The sequence below is a fragment of the Pseudoliparis swirei genome, chromosome 20, assembly GCF_029220125.1.
Source record: "Pseudoliparis swirei isolate HS2019 ecotype Mariana Trench chromosome 20, NWPU_hadal_v1, whole genome shotgun sequence".
Lineage (NCBI taxonomy): Eukaryota > Metazoa > Chordata > Actinopteri > Perciformes > Liparidae > Pseudoliparis > Pseudoliparis swirei.
The window spans coordinates 14,624,139-14,641,504 of record NC_079407.1 but is presented as its reverse complement, the minus strand read 5'-3'; the positions used below and the strand labels follow the sequence as shown (position 1 = coordinate 14,641,504).

The 17,366-nt window shown below is 41.3% G+C and overlaps 1 pseudogene; it reads right to left on the bottom strand.

Annotated features, from left to right (window-relative positions):
- Positions 1-8,839: 8,839 nt before the first annotated feature.
- LOC130210836 (sorting nexin-16-like) lies at positions 8,840-17,244 on the bottom strand (annotated as a pseudogene).
- Positions 17,245-17,366: the final 122 nt, after the last annotated feature.

Here is a 17,366-nt window from a genome sequence, read left to right as displayed (position 1 = left end):
AGAATGAATAAAGTGTTATCCTATCCTAGATGGACACCAATTGTGTTCTGGGCTCTATATATGGACACTCATTTCTTCAGGATCCTCCTCTCCATCACAAATGCACCAGGATGTTGACTCAGCAGTCCAGATACTCTGCAGATCCTCCAGGATCTCAGGCCTGGGCCATGTCAGTTTGTGATGTTTCAGTTTGGATACCATCTGTTGCTCCTCTGCAAAAGTCAACAAGCACTGGCATGGGGATTCTGACTTCTTAAGTTGTGTAGTATATTCTCGTGATACCAAATATGTAGTATCTTCCTGTCGACCGTGGAAGATTGAAGAAATGATGATGAAGAAGGAATGTTCGAGCGACTCAGCACTTGATAGGAATACAAAGTTTATTCTACAAGATACAGGTCAAAAACAGACGCCTAGAACGACTGGGGACTTTCAGGAGCCAGATTGCGAAAGTCCGAAGATGTGACATTCTGCTACAAGTTATATAGGGAGAAGGAAGGGGTCACAATCTATAGGCCGGCCACGTCAGTTGGGGCTAAAAGTGTCCTTCTGACCCCCACCCTACATGGTCATCTTCTGCACCAAGGCCTTCACCCCAGTGGGCTTCCATTCTCAGATATTCCCCCAACCTACAGCATTGATACTTGATACTGTTGTACACCACAAATTCCCCACAGTCGCTTCATAGAAGTAAAGCTGTTGTCTCAGGATGGAGGTGGATAAGTGTGATGTCCATCACAGTAGTTTGTGCTCAGATCAACGATGAGCTCCTCGGTTTTGCTGATGCTGAGCGAAGGTTTCTTCCTGCTACTTGGAGTACTGCACTCGCCAAACAGCTTCATGGGGATAATTGTTAGTGTTTTAACACTAATCTGAACTAAAACAGCCGTGTGATGTAGGTCTTGGTATTTTCAATGTGTGAGGGCTGGGTGGAGATCAGCGAAGGGGCCAGCCTCTGTTTTATCTGTTGGCTGTGAATGCAATTTGGCAAGAGTCCCAGTTATCTGGGATGTTGCCTATGACAGGCTGTAGAAGCAGTTCGACAAAACACGTTATCAGAATGGGGGAGTCGTTTAGACGAAACACAGCCGACCTTTCAGACACAAGATGGGAACGCCGTCACAGTGATATTTTTGAAATGTCAGTGATGGGGCTTCCGGTTCTGGATGGCAGCGTAACGAAAGGTCTTTCAATAAAAGTGAAAGAAATCGTCCGGAAAGTCAAAATGATAGGAGTGGTTTATGTTTATTATATTCGGAAAGATTGCGAGGATGACATCTAAGCGAAAGGGTTAAAAGCCCATAAAGAACCATGACATTCCCGGCATGAAGGATCTATAGATAGAAAGAGCTCACCAGGCATCAGCACCACTGCCTCCGGCAAGCGTCCGGCGCAGATTGATCCTCGGCAGATTCCTCCTCGGAAAATTAATCCTTGTTTAAAATTCCTCCTCGTCAGATTCCTTCGTTTCAGAATGAAGGAAGAAATAAAATATCAGAAGAAAATCCTTGGAAAAGCTGCAGAAACAGCCTTGCCCACAACTCTGGACCGGGAATCCTAATCAGACATAAGGAATACACGAAGAGGTCTAAATGAAAACGTCAGACAATTCCTGTTCCTGTAACCATGAGGCTGAGAGTATTGGATGATAATGGTAGAGAAACCTGGTGGAGGACCGAATAGACTGGGGGTTCACACAACCAGGTATATCATTTTTAAAATTGTTTTAACTAAACAAAAAACAGAGAAAATACTTTTAATCATAGCAACATGGTGGAGACATAAAACAGACAGAATATTCCCTGGCTGTCATCACAGCAGAAAGCCTCTAACCTCGTTCTCCCTCAGAGTTGAGAAACAGTCAAAGAACTTCATGAAGACAAAAATAATAACTATGAAGTCAGGGGGCCTCCTGTAGCCGCTCAGTGAAGCAGAATCTGCACCACCAGCTCTGGAAAGGACAAAGGGATCAGTCCGGCAGGGTCTCCCGGTTTAGTTAATAATCTGGAATTCTATTTATCCATTTTTTTATTTTGACTGATAGATCCAGCTTTTTGGAAGCCCTTTAAGGAGGGGACCGGCCCAATGTGGGCTTGATACCTTTAAATAAGCAGCACCCAGACCCAGTTTATATTTACCCTATTCATCATTATTACTACGGAACAATATCCTGAGGAATAATAAGGAGATTAATAATAGTATTACAAATGAATAATATGTTGGCTGATAACATTAATAACAATAATACTAATAATGTCTTTAATAATAACTATGTCAAAAACAGAACTACATGAAAACACACACACATATATACAGGACTGTCTCAGAAAATTAGAATATTGTGATAAAGTTCTTTATTTTCTGTAATGCAATTAAAAAAACAAAAATGTCATGCATTCTGGATTCATTACAAATCAACTGAAATATTGCAAGCCTTTTATTCTTTTAATATTGCTGATTATGGCTTACAGCTTAAGAAAACTCTAAAATCCTATCTCATAAAATTTTAATATTTCCTCAGACCAAGTAAAAAAAAAGATTTATAACAGCTGAGTGTTTGTCAAGGCTCAGGAAACCCTTGCAGGTGTTTCGAGTTAATTAGACAATTCAAGTGATTTGTTTAATACCCTACTAGTATACTTTTTCATGATATTCTAATATTTAGAGATAGGATATTTGAGTTTTCTTAAGCTGTAAGCCATAATCAGCAATAAATCAGAATAAAAGGCTTGCAATATTTCAGTTGATTTGTAATGAATCCAGAATGCATGACATTTTTGTTTTTTTAATTGCATTACAGAAAATAAAGAACTTCATCACAATATTCTAATTTTCTGAGACAGTCCTGTATATACAACAAAGATTTTTTTGTTGTTGTCATAAATAATAAATAAAATGACTGAAAGAAAGATCTGTGTGAATTATGGATGGAGTGACGTTTTCCATCATTTGAGCTTGTGTCTTATTGATCATCTTTACATCCAGATTGAGGAGAGAGAAAGGACAGAAACTTGATGTCAAGGTCTTGATTCCAAAGTATTTTGAATTGCTTGATTTTTTTGTTCCAGTTCAGTTTGAAGAATTATATTATTATGCCCCTTGAAATGGCTTTTACTGTCAAAGGCCGAGAAGTTGGTGATAATTTTGGAAAAACAATATGGAAACTAATATTTAACTCAAATATATTAAATTATCCAAAAACATTGGAAACCTAGAATGGGCACTCGGTAGAGCGCATACCTTCGCATATCACAAGATTGGGCATTGAATTATGAACATTTTGGCATTAGTTGCATGCCAATTGGACAAAAATGTATCGTGCTATGGTAAAAAAAAGAGTTTGACCTTTCCATGACCTTGACCTTTGACCCGATTGAGATAATAACCAATCATCCGAACATTTTGACCTGTTCATGACTTGACCTTGACCTTGATCGATCCCAAAATCTAGTCAACTGGTCCCGGATAATAAACAATCATCCCACCAAATTTCATGCGATTCGGTTCAATACTTTTTGAGTTCTGCGAAAGATTTTGACCTGTTCCTGACCTTTGACCTTTGACCCGATCGATCCCAAAATCTAATCAACTGGTCCCCGGATAATAAACAATCATCCCACCAAATTTCATGCGATTCGGTTCAATACTTTTGAGTTCTGCGAAAGATTTTGACCTGTTCATGACCTTTGACCTTTGACCCGATCGATCCCAAAATCTAATCAACTGGTCCCCGGATAATAAACAATCATCCCACCAAATTTCATGCGATTCGGTTCAATACTTTTTGAGTTCTGCGAAAGATTTTGACCTGTTCATGACCTTTGACCTTTGACCCGATCGATCCCAAAATCTAATCAACTGGTCCCCGGATAATAAACAATCATCCCACCAAATTTCATGCGATTCGGTTCAATACTTTTTGAGATTTGCGAATAACACGCATACAAATAAATAAATAAATAAATAAATACACGGCGATCAAAACATAACCTTCCGGCATTTTCAATGCGAAGGTAATAAAGGAAGAAATCTAAAACTAAATCTAAAACTTAATGATTCCGGGAAAGTATCCGCAGTAATTTTCTGGAACACAATAAAAGCTGTAATAGCCTAAGAGGGAACACTTTTTCCATGGGCAAAAATTGGTAGATATGTGGGGGATATTACAGCTATAATTTATTGACAGCAGTGACGTGCGGTGAGGTTCATGGTTGGTGAGGCACTGACTCCTTCAGTGTCAGATTTACAAATATATAAGCCCAAAAGGGGCTTATTCAATTGGCTACTGGTTATTTCATGTCTCATCAGCATTCTTCACACAACACACACACAGTACATTACAGATACGTAAATCAGGGCTCTCAAGTGTCACGCATTGAGCGTGACAGTCACGCATTTCGGTCTTTAGTCACGCACTTCCGCCACACATCGTATTTATCACGCTGAAAAAAAACTCTCGGCTATTTAATGTTTTAATGTGCCGCAGCATGCAAACATGAGCTGGCCGCGCTGCCCTCTATGCAGGACTCAAAATGACTTAAGTATAAATAAATAAATGCATGAATAAATATAGGAATAAATAAATAAATGTATAAATAAATAAATGCTTAAATAAATGTATAAATAAATAAATAAATGCTTAAATAAATAAATACAGGAATGAATAAATATAAGTTATAAATCAACAGGACATCATTAAATAAATATAGTTCTACATTTCTGTATTTCTTCATTTATTTCTTTCTCTATGTGTCCACACGTATTTCTTCATTACCTTCGCATTGAAAATGCCGGAAGGTTATGTTTTGATCGCCGTGTATTTATTTAATTATTTGTATGCGTGTTATTCGCAAAACTCAAAAAGTATTGAACCGAATCGCATGAAATTTGATGGGATGATTGTTTATTATCCGGGGACCAGTTGATTAGATTTTGGGATCGATCGGGTCAAGGTCAAAGGTCATGAACAGGTCAAAATCTTTCGCAGAACTCAAAAAGTATTGAACCGAATCGCATAAAATTTGGTGGGATGATTGTTTATTATCCGGGGACCAGTTGATTAGATTTTGGGATCGATCGGGTCAAAGGTCATGAACAGGTCAAATCTTCTTGAATCACATGGAATTTGGTGGGATTATTGGTTATTATCCGGGGACCATTTGATTAGATTTTGGGATCAATCGGGTCAAAGGTCAAGGTCATGGAAAGGTCAACATCTTTTTTTTTACCATAGCACGATACATTTTTGTCCAATTGGCATGCAACTAATGCCAAAATGTTCATAATTCAATGCCCAATCTTGTGATATGCGAAGGTATGCGCTCTACCGAGTGCCCGTTCTAGTTTATTTATGACTTAATACGGTTGGACATTCCGTAAGGTGTCACTGCTGTGGCCTCATCTTTACATCTGTACTGAACGGATTAAACTAAATTCCACCAGCATGTGCTCACCTGCACCTGAGGAAACAATACTTTGGACCATGTTGACACAAACATTCCTGGCAGCTACAAAGCTCTCCCCCCTCGGACAATTAGACCACATTTATCTGCTTCTCATGCCAACAGTCTCCTAGTAAAAAGGTCAAATCGTCAGAAATAAACTTTTTGTTTTTTTAATCATTAAAGGGCCATCAGAATTATGCATACACTTTGACATCCTCATTGAATGTGTTGTTACTCTGTAATGATTCCTTCTGGTCACATGACATCTATTGCATCTGTCCATCCTGGAGAGGGATCCTCCTCTGTTGCTCTCCTGAAGGTTTCTTCCATTTTTTCCCTGTGAAAGGTTTTTTCTATTTGTTGGGAGTTTCTCCTGATCCGATGTGAGGTCCTGGGACAGGGATGTCTATGTGTACAGATTGTAAAGCCCTCTGAGGCAAATTTGTAATTTATGATATTGGGCTATACAAAATAAACCGAATTGAATATGAGACTGCCGTTTATGAGTAGAGCGCCGTTGCACACAGCGGATGTGTGCACCTGCGCTCTGAATTTGTTTATGCCGGAGTTTCAAGTCGGTTTCTCTCACAGGTCATGGCAAGACTTTTGGAAACTAATTCTGGAACAGCAAAGTGTTTCTAATCTCTTTTTAGGTGTTCCTTTGTGGAGCAAATCATTTGCGGATGTCCTTTTTCCTGTCGTCTTACAAATGTTACAAATTGCCAAAAGTTCAAGGCTGTAGAAAATATGTTTGGGAATGATTGGTGAGGCCCATACAGTAAGCAAGGAATCCAAAGTTCCCTCTAAATGACAGTGTACTGAAAATTATAGTCTCGCCTTACCATCATCCTGCTGAGACAACAAAAGAACAGCTGGATGGAGAAAAAAAAAACCTGTGAAAAGCCACATTGGGAAATCAAATACCTGCAATTAGAAGCTGTGCCGGGGAAGCCATGGAGTTACGAGCATATCCTCGACAGACAGATTCTGGGGAAACAGTTGAAGTTGTTGTTTTACGCCTGAAAAGATACTATGGAAATGAAAGAGGATATCTCTGTGAAAAGAATTTATTACATCTTGAAAGCATTACATGGGGCTTACCGTTATCTTTAGGTTATTATCGGACCTGTCAGTTTATTTCAATCAAGCACAAACTGCTACTCCAATTTCATGAAAGCTTTAAATAAGAAGAAACATACACGTGTCGTCAATAGATCATTCCACGTTTAATTGTGGGTGAATTCAAGATTTCTTTCTGACAAACATCTCTGCTGTAACATGTGTTCATTCATTTCAGAGGAGACTTCTCAGTGAAATACGCCCCTTTAAATCCAGGACGTTAATAGTGACACAAATAGTTATTCATTTAAGCCTTTCAAAGTGCAACTATAGGTGTACATGTGTCACGGAGACTTCATATTAATTCATGTAACATGACAAAACAAGTCTGTTCCAAGCAACCGCCGACACATGTGGGTCATTTCAAAGATTATTTCCATCAGAGGAACAAAGTTGAATTGTTTCACGTTCTGCACAAATCTATAAAGCTATTTAAACACATCAAAAGAAAAGTTAGGTGAACGATGTTCAAGGCACTTAGAAATACGCGTGAAGGGAATTTTCAGAAAACAAAACTCACGTACATTAAACACAAATTGACATTAGATCCAGTTGGGACTCAAGACAGGTTCAGTGGTTGAAAAAGCAGGTTTCTGTTTCGAACAAATGAAGTAGCACAAACCATAGCCGAGCTAACATTATGGGCTGCCATTCATCCATAAAGTGCATCACATGACCCGTTTTCCATGTCGAGCTTGAGACGGATCAAAAGAGCTGTGGTTGTTCTCCACTTCATGAAATCATCATCAAAGAGTGAAACCACTGCACTTCAAGTGTTTTCATATGGCTTTAGGACATGCAAATGATGCGTTAATCAACCACCGGACCCGACCCGCTTGTTACCATGCTTTATAGTCACACACTTATCAAGACTCTGGTCCGACCCGAGTGCCGCTGCTTGCAGTGTTAACATCTTGTCTACTCTTGGTAGTTTCTCAAGATTACTAACCCGAGATGTAAAAGGTCAGTTCATCCAGGCTGTATGAACTGTTCTCACCCGACTCTCAGAGAAATCTAGCAGTGCAGATAGTTCTGGTTTAATATGCAGCGGTCACGGTTCCTCATAATGTTACCCACAGATGGCCCTATGAAGAGGGATTATGGTCCGGAAGATGGCGGTTCCACTGTCTGTGGATAATCAGTGGATTACTGTTTTCTCAGTACATTTTCCAGCACTGTGGGCAACACACACAAAAATTCCATACACCTAATTTACATCAATATAGTGGCAGACATCTTAGACGTGGATATCTTAGAAGGTCCTGAATACAGAATGCAAAGCAAATCAATTGCCTCCATACGGCTCTCAACATGGAGACAGCTGAGCCTGCAGCTAGCAGCTAACGGTGAGCACAGACTATGCATACAACGCCGCCGGTGCTGAGAGGGCTAACAGTGTTTACCTCAAGGGGAAGGCTTTGGAACGCGGCAATATGAGCGCCAAGCAGAGCGGCCATGACCGAAGACTGTTGAATTTTAAAAATCGCAGCCAACTGTCAAACACGTTAGCTGATGACTTTCAGCCAAACCCCTCCTTGGTTACTCTGAACTCACGAACATGGCTGGTGTAGATAATAAAACAGATCACTATATAATTTAAATTGATTAAAGTCAAATTGAAGTCTATTACAAGGACATTATGTTAGCCGGGTGAGATCAGCTAACGTTATGTTTCACAATAGTTAGCGGGTGGATCTCATTTCTAGACGGTGTCTTAAGCACGCTAACCGTTGCTACGCAGCGTTGACTTGTTCCACCATGTCAGACCAACATTGGCCAGCTGATAAGTGCAGGTTGTTCTCAACCTCCTAGACATCGTGGTCAAAAGTAACTTAAAAGCAGAACATTTGACACTTCCGAGGGCAGCTAGCATTCAAGAGGCGCCGCCGTAGTAATGGAGACGTGTTCACTTCCAGTATTTCCCAGTTTTTTGTGTGTCTTTACGTTGCAAATAGCTTTTTGCCGCTATATTAATTTTTGGAATCTGGTTTATAGAACCTTTAAAATGGGCCATAATGCCATAATGCACATCTGCAGAATCTGGAGAGATGACAGTTCGGGTTTTCCGTAGATTGTCATGATTGTGAATGTCATTTTTGATTTTTTTTGTCAGGAAGCCAAACCTTGGCTTAGATAAAGTTCTTTATTTTCTGTAATGCAATTAAAAACAAAAATGTCATGCATTCTGGATTCATTACAAATCTAATTGCATTACAGAAAATAAAGAACTTTATCACAATATTCTAATTTTCTGAGACAGTCCTGTATATGCGCAAGATCAATTGATTCAGACCAGCAGCCGCTGTGTGAGGTTGAAAAGCAAACGATTGAGAAATCCCCACACAGATCCACTTAGTCTGAGGTTCAAATAACTGTAGCCATGTCATTCAAGATATTGTTTTAAAATCTTGTACATGTTGTACGAGGTCTTCAGGATACCTTCTGTAGGGGCCAGACGTATAACATATCCCATGACCCATCATCGTATCGTGGGAGATAAGTGAAACGAGCCGTTGCAGAACATCACAGCTCTTGTGATTAATGCTGCTTCAGATCCATCTTCAGGACTGAACAGAGGTCAAATGTGGAACGCGAACAGAGGAAATTGGAGTTTTGATTAGAGGAAGGACTGATAAGGAAAACCAGGCCAAAAAAACCACAGAGATCATGGAATAGTGCTTCAACACAAGGAAGTAGAGGAGGAGCAAATGGAGAGAAAAGGGAGGAGACGGGTATCAGCGTCCATTGTTATTGTTGCAGCTTCTGGTGGTTAAGCTGAGTGACCTCAATGACCGGAGGAGAGGTGCTGGGTGGAGGACCACACCAACAGGCAGAGGATTGCACCGGCTGGACCTCGCACCTGCCGCTAGAGATAGGGAGGTCACAGAAGAGGAAACACATTCAGCAACTGACCGTTACAACTGGAATGAACTGCAACGTGAGAGCGGCACACGTCAGCCAACATGAAGCCAGACGGACTGAGAGGATCGAACAGGCCATGTATGTTAGAAAGCTGCTAATGTCGCCCGTCTGAGGCGCCATCCTTGTGGAAGGAGACACCGTTGGGACATGTTGATAATGGCACAACAACCGCCAGGTACAGGTCCAGGTCCACTGAAAACACAGCAGGGAGCTGTTTATCTTGGATCCTCTTCCTTCTCACACTGCATGACAGATAATGGGGAGACGTCTGGATAAAGAACCAGAACTCAGCACAGTTTGTGAGTTGCCCCTTGGTGGAATACATTGCTACCAGGCATTCAACATTTAATGCTGTGGATTATTTTGTAGTTTTCAAACAGACACCGGTCAGTGTTACACAGGCAGAATGAGTCGGGTTTTGTCGGTTGTGGTTTGAGGACAAGCGGTTAGAAGCCACCCCCACATTCACTCTCGTTTTGGAGCGAGCTTTTTTCCACTTGGCTTTTCGCCGTGCTTATTACTTTTTTTTTCCGGCGGTGTGTCCGCCATTTTCAGAACTAACATCCCCAACAGTCCAAAATAAGGAAATCCAGACCGTGTGCAGGCTCTCTACAGATGCAGACACCACAACACACTTGTAATGGGCCATCATAAGCGATGATTGAGAGCTTATGTTTGGATGAGTCCGAATGAGTCGCACCCCCTCATTCTGCCTTCAATAAACAGGTTTTCCCTGCATGTCATGTCACCAGATGGGGAGAAGAAGGAGCAACACCTGAAATCAAACAACCTGCACGGCCCCCACAGTGAGCAGACATCACCGTGTGCAAGAGAAGCGTGTGTTAGTCCTCTGATGCAGGGGAGCAGTGTGGCAGCCAAAAGGTTTACAGAGCACAGAACACTGCAGTACCACGGAAACACACCACGGTTGGGAACAACTCATTTTCAATTAAAAAAGGGGAAATACTAGTAAAATCTTCCCTTTTCTCGAGTGTCTATTTTAGAATTCATTGTGTGGCCTGAAAGTCTGCTCTAATAAACAACAAGCACCTTCAAGCTTTGGAGTAAAAGAACACCATCTTTCTTTCAACTTTCGCCAGCGTAGGCCAGCGTAGTTTAAAGGGGACATTTTTGGCATAATAAATGTGGACGTTAAATCAGTGTTGATTGTAAATGTCAACTGAAGCAATACATTTCTTTAATGTATTTTATGCCAGAGAGCCGGGTTTGCAGTAACAAGAAAAATCCAGCTGCGTCCTTTGATGCGGGGGTGGGGTTGAGGGGTGAGGGGTGAGGGGTGGGGGTGGGGTTGAAGGGCATACGAGGAGGAAAGTGGTGTGAGAGGGTAAAGAGTAAAGGGAGTGTTCAGCAGGTCGGGTTTGCAGTGTGTGCTCAAAAATGTCTGCACCGTTGGACAGAAGCTCAAACGCAATGCATCCTGGTACATGTAGGCGTCACCACTCTGCACGGCGCAATCAGCTTCCTCTGTCACTATAGTACACACAGAGTAATGAATCGCTTGAATTGACCATGGACACCGATTGGGATGTCCACATTGTTTACTGAATTGGATGCAATGAAAGTGAGCTGACTCCAACCGTGATAAACATCCTGACTGCAAACACATAAAGGAAATGTTATTACAATGCTCACATGTCATAGATATGGCCAGTGTGGATATTAGGAACAATAACAGCAACACTTGAATGCAGATATGGCATATGAGCATGGTATTAAGACCAGATGTGAGAATAAGAGAAACAAGGGGAAAAGAACACCTCCATTCTAGTTGACAATGGGATTCACGTTGCTGAGAAGAAGAAGAGGAAGAGGACAGTATGCCTGTGAGGTGTTAACCTGAGCTGGTATCCAGTATAAAGTACCTCACATGTTATGGGACTCTTTTTTCAGATTGTGGCAGCACTGCTGTGAAATGTGAAGGGCAAAAAAACACAAGAAGGGAAGGGGAAAAAAAATTTAGAAGCAAGTTTTAAAGTGATTATGGTGAAAATGATAATAACGGTAATCATATTTTCACTTTCAAATCAAATGATATATCTGCAGACATTCATGCCAGTGAATCATTTCTTTCAAGGACAGCTCGGAGACCAGTGTGTCTATCCAGCCATGTGCAACAGTGGCGGTCATTGGGGACTGACATTTATTAGGACACTTTGGGTTATGGATTTCTTGACACTAAAACGCCAGTTATATTACCCAAGCCAAAATCCAGTAAATCGGAACAATTTCTGGAAATGATCACTGATCTCTGGGCCTCATGTGGGAATAAAGAAAATCAACCAAAAAGTAACCATTATAAGGCTTTATAATTGATTTGTATGTCCGTGGTAATTGGGGCTACTTTCTGGTACCGATTAATAAATCAATGCAGTGCAAAAAAAGGAAGCTTATAGTTAATGATGAATCAAAAGAATTGTGATTGGATTAGTGTTTGATTTGCAAGTGGAACTTTTGACGGGTGCACTTAAAGTTTAACAGAAGTATTCTCAGATCAAATTACAGAATTTGAGAGTCTCCTTAGCAGGAGCTCAATACCAAGAGACACAAGCGCAACAGAAGAATTCACCGGAAAATGATTTACACTCATTGCGTCCTCATAGTCGCTGTAGTTACTGTACGTGTGTGAAAGGGAAAATAAAGGACTTGAAACTTTAAGTCATGTGAGGAAAACACAAGAGAATTGGGAGACGTGGCCTTTGAAGACCTGAGTATTTGTAGAAGCAAAGGTCAGAGTGCACGGATGCTATGGGTGAGTGGGTAGCAGGTCCGTCTTTCAATCAGGGGGTTGGAGGTTCAATCCCCGCCCTAGTCGATGTGTCCTTGAGCAAGACACTTAACCCTGAGTTGCTCCCTGTAGCTGCGTCTACAGTGAATGAATGTAACAGTATTGTAAGTCGCTTTGGATAAAAGCGTCAGCCAAATGACATGTAATGTAATGGATGCAACATTCAACGTTGACCAATCAACCCCGCCCTCGACTCCTGAGCCTCGTCCTAAAGCATTGGAAATTGTATTTTGGCAGAAAAACACCAAATGGGAAATAACCCTCATAAATAATGTGCTCGGTGTAATGGAACCATGTAGAATGGGTGGTGGTATTTACTAGAGAATGGGGCTGTGCGTGTTGCGTTTGCTCTCGACGTTTGTGGAGTTGCTGGTGCTGCGCCTGGTACGCGTTGTGTGTGTCATTACCCGGCGTCGTCAAGCACATCCTGATCCGCCTCTGCAGCGGACGACTCCACGTCTGCACTGCTCTCGCTCCCCCGAGCTAACAGACCGCACAGCGACTCGGGGCTCACACATTCGCCACTGGAACAGAGACACACACACACACAACCACATTGTTACAACGTACAGTATTATGCTATTTCAGAACTTGCCTGTGGACCTTAATTACCACCGCTTTCTGCCAAAGAAGCAGCATGTGGCGGATTTCCACCAAGAGATAATAAAACTGTAAGGGTCTATAATCTGAACTAATAAACTTATTTTAGGAACTGCTCTCAGAACAGCAAAGCAATAAGTGTCTGGACTCACAACTAATCATGTGCCGAGACAAACTCAACATGGGACTTTGACTTTGTTAGCCGTGGCACTCTACAATGTTTTATGACCCTAACTTTGAGATGTGTTCAATCATTCACATTCCTGAGGGATTAATAAACATCTAATTCACATCTTTTTAAATAAAAGAGACATGACATGATTTTCTAGGCCTAGTCGTAGAAAGCTCCTGTATTTTATCAATATTAAAACATCTACATGATTTATAAAGGTTATGTGTAGTATTAGTTAACTTAATGACAGCCAAATATGTTTACAATTGTTGTCGTTTCCCTCCATCCCCTGTCTCCATGAGCCCTGCTGCTACGAAGAGGGGGATAAGAGATGCAGACGAGGAAGAGCGGTTCAAGTCAAACCTCAACGAAAGGGACGATCGGGTTCCGAAGATATCAGAGAAAGTCGGATGGTTGAGTGCGAGTCAACAAACTACGTATCATCCAACCGGATGCAGACGTCTCAACCTCACAGCTGTCCAGAAGTAAAGGAGTTTGATGTTCCTCGGCCAAAATACATTTAAGTCACATGATCAAACAATCTTCGATAGAAATATCTCAGACCTAAAGAGCTAAAGTGTGTTGCTGCACAACACACTGCAGTAGATCGCTGGAGATCCTGGCAAACTCAGCACTTTACTTTACTCAGGACTTTAATTTGTTTTCCCCCTGTATATTTAGTATTAGTATTTAGTTTTGTGTTTTATAATTATTTGTATTAATGCTCTGATGTGCACCGCTGCTGTGATTTTTGAAATGTCCCCACTGTGGGACGAATAAAGGTATATCATATCATATCATAAATGTAATTTAAAACTAATAAAAAAAGGCTTTTCAATCTTCCGTGGTGTTTCATAAACTCTGAACTGCTAAACGGTGCATACATCATTTAAATTAAATTATACTATTTAACTTATTTTACAAGTATGAGACGTCAAACGATGGATTTAAGAGTCACTGGTCACCTGGTCACATGTAACCCTTTTCATTGAGTTGTGGTTCATTGTTATTCATTCCACTCTTCATCCTATTCATTATTTACTCCCTTCAAGTTGTTTATTTTATCGCTTATTCATTTATTTTCTGTTATGTAGTTAATCAAATAAATATTGAATGTACACATGTTATATTAAATATGTCCTTGTACACCTTGAGAAAAATTCAGAAGCAACTCTGAGATTAAGATTTAATTGATTAATATCAAATTTGAGTGGCGTCCAAAAAATGTATTTCTGTTAGTCAAACTAATGGTGGCTTATAGCTTCAGTAGATAACCATCAATATTTGTATGGGTTTATGAGTTATTGAACTCTGAAAAATAGTTACATAAATGTATATCTATACATTTATTATGTATTAAATCTGCTACTTGCCACAATGCTACAAGAACATGGTGCGACCCACTTGTGTGTGTGTGTGTGTGTGTGTGTGTGTGTGTGTGTGTGTGTGTGTGTGTGTCTACTACAGTACGTCTACTGACTTGATATGCTTCTCCAGTAGCAGGACGGCTTGCTCCCTCTCCTGCAACCTCCTCTTCAGAGAGGCGATCTCCTTCTGCTTCTCCAGCAGCTCCTTCTGGAGACGATAGTTGCTCTCCTCCAGAGTCTCGCAGAATGCCTGGAGGGAGGCAGCGACGGAGAAAAGAAGCAGAGAAAATATTTGCCGGCAGTAGAAACCAGGATTGGGGGGGAAATCCTGACCATCAACAGAAGAGGAGACAGAGAGAACATTTCTGCATGCAGGAGACCTCAACGAGGCCGACTCGACTTTAACCCTCCTGTTCCCTTTCGGGTCAATTTGACCCCATTCAATGTTTAATGTCGGTGTTCCTTGGGGTCAATTTGACCCCAGGCTGTTTTTCACTGTGTCAAACATAGAAGAAATATCAACTTTTTTATATATTTAAAGGGCTATTTAGGTAGTCAACAAACAAACATAAAGTACCTCACACTTAAACTTGGAAAACAATATTAATTCTAATAATTTTCTGGAGGTTTTAATTGCTGGGGTCAAATTGACCTCGAGGGTAAAATATGTTAGTAAATGTAAAGGTAACAGGAGGGTTAAAGCCAGCTATAAATCCTAAATCTAAGAGTTAAATTAAAACATGTTTATTGGCTGCTGTGATGGGAGTGAGCACCTGACGTCGACGTCGAGTCACTTCCTATGACATCCCTGGAAAATGTAGGGCCATTGCTTCAATACAATCTCCATATGGGACCTGAAGTTTGGCACTGACTTTAAAATGACACTCATACTTTATTTTGAGTACTTTGTATTTAATGTAGACACACAGAGGAAATGAGACCTCCATCTCACAGTGAGAGGGAGACGAGTGGTGATAGGTCAGTCCTAACAGCTCAGACAATGAAAACATTGATGACAGCCGAAAAGAATGTCAACCAATATATAGAAAAGGACACTTTTTTATAGCTTTCTATTTCCAAAGCCTCTGAGCTGCAGTTGGGTGTTTATTTTTATATTTTTTTTATGTGGCAGTGCTTGTAAATATCGGGGAGCCTAATGAAAAAAGTGTGAACTTTTGATACTTGAGAGTTTCTCTAAGATATGGCCTGTTCTCAAAGCTACCGTATTAATGTTCAACACTCAGTCCTACTAAACCTCTTTAAAAAGGCCTTGAAGGGACACGGAAAGCAGCACAAACACACAAACATGGCAACACACACTTACTCTGCTCTCCTCCAGACTATCAAAAGGCCCGGGTGGGGTCATCCAGACACAGAAACTCTCTCACGGCCAGGCTGTGAAGGAGGATAAATAAAGTGACATGTGTGAGTGTGTGTGTGTGTGTGTGTGTGTGTGTGTGTGTGTGTGTGCGTGTACTCAGCTCAGTAATACGATTTTTTTTTAAACGAACTAAAAAGTAAGGGATTATCAATTATGTGGCATATTTATTGCACGTGGTCCACCTGGAGAGATGCCGCACTGAGAAGAGGCCCTGGTGTCGGTTTACTCACCAGGAGGTGGGTTTCTGATCACGTGTTCCGTGCCAGATATCCACGCTTATCGTTTATCTTCATGGCGTGTGCACGGAGGGCAACTCCTCTTCAATAACTTTGTTTGAACTTTGTTTCATGGATGCACCTGATGCTAAAACATTTCCAGCCATTTGAATGTATGAACAATGAGGCCTCACATAATTACAGTATGTGGACCATTTATCATGGAAATTACACCTCGGCCTCTTGCAGGGAAAGCAAGATGAATGGTAGAGAAGGATGCCCTGCCCCTACCTCCCCCCCCACACACCCCCCACACCCCCCTCTCTTGCTCCCAATTTGGGCGATCCTGTTTACTCAGTTTCCATTCTTCTTGCCTGGGGTTACTGGTTTAGTGAATTTCAGTCATACAGATTTAATCATTACTCTACAAGCCCATAAAAATAAGTTGTGCTTGTTTGTTGCATCTATTTCGCGTCATCTGTTTGCTGTTGCGGCCTCTTTTTCTTCATACAGGATTATCACATGGCATCAAATCCCTTTCTGCTGGCAGTATTTCCCTCTCTTGTAATCTGTGACAAAACGGTCCATCCCGAAACCACGAGAGACCTGTTCCCTTGCAGGCTCTGGCCTGTTGGCTATTTGGGAACAGAAGGCTTCTTTGTGTAGCTGTAAACACGACCACAGTGCACTCGAAAACAAACGAAAGCATGCTGAAAGCCGAGATATGAGAGCGCCCGTCCTTTGCACACAAACGTGCATATGTGCGTACAACACACCCAAACGCACCTTGTCGTTGAGTCTGGAGAAGTCTGTGTACCTTCTGAAAACAACCCAGTTCTCATCTGGAGTCTTCCTGACCAGGACCTTGAATACCTGCAGCAGAGAAAAGACAAACCATGTGAACTTAAAGCCACGCTTACAACAAGAGAGCTGTTTCCTTTTGCTAAGCACTTGGGAAAGATGTTTATCCAATTAATGAATGTCTGTGTCCGAAGTAATTGTTGACAGTTGACCTTTAATCTCTAGTATTCTTCATGCATGTCCTCTGTGCGCATGCCTGGCCTTTTTAAACTACGTGTCCATGTGGGCTAATTAGCAAAGCATTTCAAATTTAATCAGACCACTAAGCTGGAGAGTTGTGCCAAAAATAGAAAAGATCAAAAAGGTTGTCGTGACGAGCCGATTTTCTGCTTCCATACCGTGTACTGCGTCGCCGATGAAGTGCTGTCTCAAATGGAACACTTAAACGTTCACCACTTGGCGGAAGTGACGGACGCAAATCTGTTCACGGCACCCGCGAAATTAAGCCGGGAGTGACGTATGCAAATCTGCTTGCGATA